The sequence below is a fragment of the Vulpes vulpes genome, chromosome 3 (assembly GCF_048418805.1).
Source record: "Vulpes vulpes isolate BD-2025 chromosome 3, VulVul3, whole genome shotgun sequence".
In the NCBI taxonomy this organism is placed as follows: Eukaryota; Metazoa; Chordata; class Mammalia; order Carnivora; family Canidae; genus Vulpes; species Vulpes vulpes.
Genome location: NC_132782.1, coordinates 84388032 through 84394115, shown reverse-complemented (window position 1 = coordinate 84394115; position 6084 = coordinate 84388032).

The window sequence follows — 6084 nt, the reverse complement described above, 5'->3', positions numbered from 1 at the left end:
TAACAAGGCAGGAAACCACAAATGTTGGAGAGGATGCGGAGAAAGGGGAACCCTCTTGTACTGTTGGTGGGAATGTGAACTGGTGAAACCACACTGGAAAACTGTGTTGAGGTTCCTCATAGAGTTAAAAATAGAACTGCCCTATGACCCAGCAATTGCACTGTTGGGGATTTCCCCCAAAGATACAGATGCAGTGAAATGCCGGGACACCTGCACCCCGATGTTTGTAGCAGCAATGTCCACAATAGCTAAACTGTGGAAGGAGCCTCGGTGTCCATCGAAAGATGAATGGATAAAGAAGATGTGGTTCATGTATACAATGGAATATTCCTCAGCCATTAGAAACGACAAATACCCACCATTTGCTTCAACGTGGATGGAACTGGAGTGTATTAATCTGAGTGAAGTAAGTCAATCGGAGAAGGACAAACATTATATGGTCTCATTCATTTGGGGAATATAAAAAATAGTGAAAGGGAATAAAGGGGAAAATAGAGTGGGAAATACCAGAAAGGGAGACAGAACATGAGAGACTTGTAACTCTGGGAAATGAACAAGGGGTGGCGAAAAGGGAGGTGAGCGTGGGGTGGGGGTTACTAGGTGACGGGCACTGAAGGAGGCACTTGATGTAATGATCACTGGGTGTTATGTTATATGTTGGCAAATTGAATTCCAATAAAAAATTTTAAAAAAGGAGGCTACGTGATGTGATGAGTACTGTGTTATACTATATGTTAGCAAATTGAAATTAAATAAAAATTTAAATGTCAGCTATTAGTTCCATAACTATATTATCCTAATTCCTCAGGAATCATGTTGGATAGTTGGGCTGTAGTCTTGTCAAGTCCAGCTTCAATCTGCCAATTTAGAACGTGATTGCACACATCTATCCTGGAGGTTCAGATATGAAATTATTGGTTTCTCAGCTCATGTTCTTCAGAAATATTCCAAATAACAATATAAACATCCCCATTCTGGAAGTGTGTTCGCCACATGAAAAACAATTAAAAAAAGTTTTTATTTATTTATTCATGAGGATCACAGAGAGAGGGGCAAAGACATAGGCAGAGGGAGAAGCAGACTCCCTGCAGGGGGCCTAATGTGGGACTTGATCCTAGGACCCCGGGATCACGACCTGAGCCAAAGGTAGAAGTTCAACCACTGAACCACTCAGGTGTCCCTGTCACATAAAAATTAATATACGAACCTCACTGAGATGGAGTGCAGAGCTTTCAGCATGGGGTGCCCTCATGCCCTACTATGCAGACCCAGCAGGAAGAGATGGACTTGACCTCCCAGGGACTTGACCTCGCTCTCTTTTACTATCAGAGCTTGTGTGTCCTGGATTGCAGTTCTCATATATTCTCAAATAACTCCCTTTTGGCTAGTAAAACAAACGGCAGTTTTTAGTTGTATGGTTCACAGCCATCACAAGTAGGCATGGCCAGTGTTGGGGGTAAGGATGCACTGCAATGACATCCTTGCAGGGATGGGAAGACACTGTTCTTGTGGCCCCTCTCCAGCCCTCTCTGAGAATTGCTTTTCTGGTGCCAGAGTTCTGCCCAGTATGTCTGGTCATGTCCAGGCTGTACAGTGTCCAGGATGCATGAAAAGCTAGGATGAGAGCTGCTTAAATCTTTGGGGGTTAAAGGTAGACAAGACCAGAGAAATGTCAAGTTAAAATTAGCTAATTCAAGTTTTTGCTTCTTCTCCTGTGACAGACTCACTTCTGCAGAGTAGGTGACCATCCATGGAGATGGAAGGCCCTGTTGACTATGTGAACTTCCATATTCACTTCTTTTTTTTTTTTTTAAAGATTTTATTTATTTATTCATGGCAGACACAGAGACACAGGCAGAGGGGGAAGCAGGCCGCATGCAGGGAGCCTGACATGGGACTCAGTCCCAGGTCTCCAGGACCACACCCTGGGCTGAAGGTGGCGCTAAACCACTGAGCCACTGGGGCTGCCCCATATTCATTTGTTTAGGCCAATAATTGTCCTCTCTAAAATGAGTCTCTTGTAGACAGCAAATAGATGGGTCCTGCTTTTTTATCCAGTCTGACACCCTGAGCCTTTTGATGGGGTCATTAAGCCCGTTCACGTTCAGAATTACTATTGAAAGATATGAGTTTAGTGTCATCATGATATCTATTCAGTCCTTGTTTTTGTGGATTGTTCCACTGGACTTCTTAAACGGGGAGTTTTAAGAGTTCCCCTTAAAATTTCTTGCAGAGCTGGTTTGGAGGTTACATATTCTTTCAGTTCCTGCCTGTCTTGGAAGCTCTTTATCTCTCCTTCCATTCTGAATGAGAGCCTTGCTGGATAAAGTATTCTTGGTTGCATGTTTTTCTCATTTAGGACCCTGAATATATCCTGCCAGCCCTTTCTGGCCTGCCAGGTCTCTGTGGAGAGGTCTGCTGTTACCCTAATATTCCTCCCCATAAAAGTCAGGGATTTCTTGTCTCTCGCTGCTTTAAGGATCTTCTCTTTGTCTTTGGAATTTGCAAGCTTAACTATTAAATGTTGAGGTGTTGAACGGTGTTTATTGATTTTAGACAGAAGGACAGCTACAGCCTGAAAATAAAAGGTTGCAGAACCATTTACCATTCAAATGGTCCTCAAAAGAAAGCAGGGGTAGCCATCCTTATATCAGATAAACTAAAATTTACCCCGAAGACTGTAGTGAGAGATGAAGAGGGACACTATATCAAACTTAAAGGATCTATCCAACAAGAGGACTTAACAATTCTCAATTTATATGCCCTGAATGTGGGAGCTGCCAAATATATCAATCAATTAATAACCAAAGTGAAGACATACTTAGATAATAATACATTTATACTTGGTGACTTCAATCTAGTGCTTTCTACACTCGATAGCTCTTCTAAACACAACATCTCCAAAAAAACGAGAGCTTTAAATGATACACTGGACCAGATGGATTTCACAGATATATACAGCACTTTACATCCAAACTCAACAAAATACACATTCTTCTCAAGTGCACATGGAACTTTCTCCAGAATAGACCACTTACTGGGTCACGAATGGGGTCTGAACTGATACCAAAAGATTGAGATCGTCCCCTGCATATTCTCAGATCATAATACCTTGAAATTAGAACTAAGTCACAACGAGAAGTTTGGAAGGAGTTCAAACACGTGGAGATTAAGGACCATCCTGCTAAAAGATGAAAGGATCAACCAGGAAATTAAGGAGGAATTAAAAAGATTCATGGACACTAATGAGAATGAAGATACAACCGTTCAAAATCTTTGGGATGCAGCAAAAGCAGTCCTGAGGGGGAAATACATTGCAATACAAGCATCCATCCAAAAACTGGAAAGAACTCAAATACAAAAGCTAACCTTACACCTAAAGGAGCTAGAGAAAAAACAGCAAATAGATCCTACACCCAGCAGAAGAAGAGAGTCAATAATTGTCCTCTCTATAGAATCTTGTTTGAAGATGCAAATCCTTTTTTTGTAAGTGTTTTAGTGGAAGTCTCTATGTAAGTATATAGGATTCTATATCTATCATCTATTTACCTATCGCTATCTCTTTATCATCTATCCATATTCACCCTTTTATCTGTCACGTCTATCTTTAACTATCTGTCTATCTACCCATCTATCATCATTGTATGTATCTCGAAAGACAAATATCTGGGGAGCTCGAGGCATTCCAGGCCCAGCTGTTTGAATCTATCCAACTGAGACTTGTGAAGAGAGCCTTCAGGATGACCTCAGCCCTAGTCTTTCTGCAAACACATGAGACTCCAAGTAAGGGCTGCCCCACTGAGTCCAGTCAAGCCCAGATTCGTAAGTAAAATAAAAGATTATCCAATCCTTTGGGTGGTTATTATGCCACATTAAATCACTGGAATAGCCCTCCTTCCTTTCAGTGCAGCCAGATGTTTAGGACCCAGAAGAGAGTTGCCAACTGTGGGAAACTGGAAGTTATCACCTTTTATTTCCTGTAAGTCATGGGGGTAGCAGTGGGGTTGTGGGTGAGGTCAGAGAAAGGAGTGTTGGTGTCTAAGCAGGGGTGGCCCTTAAAGTCTCATGGATCAGGTCAAAAGGAAGAAGGGAGAGGGCCGACTTTATTGGGCACCTGTTAAGTGCAGGGCCTCCTTCATATCAAGGCTTTGTGCCCCCAGCTTACCTCTCCGTAGAGCAACATTGTGGTTGTAGGCGTAGCCAGCTTTGAAGAGCATGGCAGTGTCTCTTTCCTCATGGTGTATATTCTCCACCCCATGAACAGGGCTGGCCTGTTAATCAGGAGGATACTGTGGACATGTCAGAGTGTGACTCTGGCTAATTCATAAGAGACAAAGATGCTTCCACCTTACCCTTTTTGGTCACTTGCTCTGGAAAGCCAGCTGCCATGTTGTGAGGATAGTCACAACCACATACCATGCACTGGAGATATCCTGCCATGGTTGGTGCTGACCTGCCAGGCCCACAAGTGAGTTACCCTTGAAGTGGGTTCCAGCTCAGTCCAGCATGCAGATTATGGCTTTAAAGACTCTGGTCAGAACTACTCAACCAAGTCACTTCTGAATTCCTCACCAAAAGATTCTGAGATAAAATCATTGATTTATTCCACTCAGTTATTTATTTTTTAAATTAATTTATTTTTTTGTATATTTTTTTTTATTGGAGTTCAATGTGCCAACATATAGTATAACATTCAGTGCTCATCCCATCCAGTGCCCTCCTCAGTGTCTGTCACCCAGTTACCCCATCCCCCCGCCCACCTCCCATTCCACTATCCCTTGTTCATTTTCCAGAGTTAGGAGTCTCTCATGTTCTGTCATCCTCTCTGGTTTTTCCCGCTCATTTTCTCTCCTTTTGCCTATAACCCTTTTCATTATTTTTTATATTCCCTATATCAGTGAAATCATATGTTTTCCTTTTCCTATTGACTTACTTCACGCAGCATAACCTTGTCCATTTCCATCCACATTGAAGCAAATGGTAGGTTATTCATCCTATCTAATGGCTGGGTAATATTCCATTGTCTGTGTGTGTGTGTGTATGCAATTTATATTTCTTTAATTTATATTTATATATATTTATTCTGGATTTATATTTATTCTGCTTTCAACATCATTGAAGTCAGCAAGATCATTGTGAATATATTCTGTGCTGTCATTGCACTCATTATATATATATATATATATATATATATATATATATATATATACACACCACATGTTTGTTTCAGCGTAATGACTGATATAGAAACAGAGGAGTTGGGAACTCTTGGATGCCACAGCAAAGAACTCTGCAGACAGTCCAGGGTTGACTGTCAATTGGGCTTGCTGGGCAGAGACAGAAGTGGTGGTGGTGGTTTGTATGTGTGTGTGTCCAGGTGAGTGTACATATACAGGTGTGTGTGTGTGTGTGTGTGTGTGTGTGTGTCTGTGCGTATAGGTTTGTGTATCTGTCTACAGGATTGTATGTATTTGTATGTACAAGATGTGTGTGTACAGGGGAGTGTGTTGTGTGTATGGGTGTGTTTGTGTGTGTATATATATGGGGTTTTTGTATATACACATAAAGGGTTAAGGTTAAAGCAGCTATTCTGTTGGGAGGATGAAGATTACCGCCACCAGTAGACTCTGCTGGTTGAGGGGCAGACTCTTCTTGGATTCATTAGCCAGTTCTGCCAAAAAGAGCTGGAGGATCTAGTTATTCCACCTGGGGAGCCTCAGTTTCCCTATCTGTGATGCAGAGATGATAATAACACCTATTGGGGGAACTTGTGAGGACTGAAGGCATTAATGCAGATGATGCTCTGATGGGATTCCAGGCATGAGGCAAGCTACTAACACTGCTGTCCGTTGTCTCTGAGATTCACATTTCCTGAACAGGCTCTTGTGAGTTACAGAAGCAAATGAAGTCACCCAGTTTATTTTTTATTTTTATTTTTTAAATTTTATTTATGTATTCATGAGAGACACAGAGAGAAAGAGAGGCAGAGACACAGGCAGAGGGAGAAGCAGGCCCCATGCAGGGAGCCCGACGTGGGACTCAATCCTGGGTCTCCAGGATCATGCCCTGGGCTGAACGCAGAGC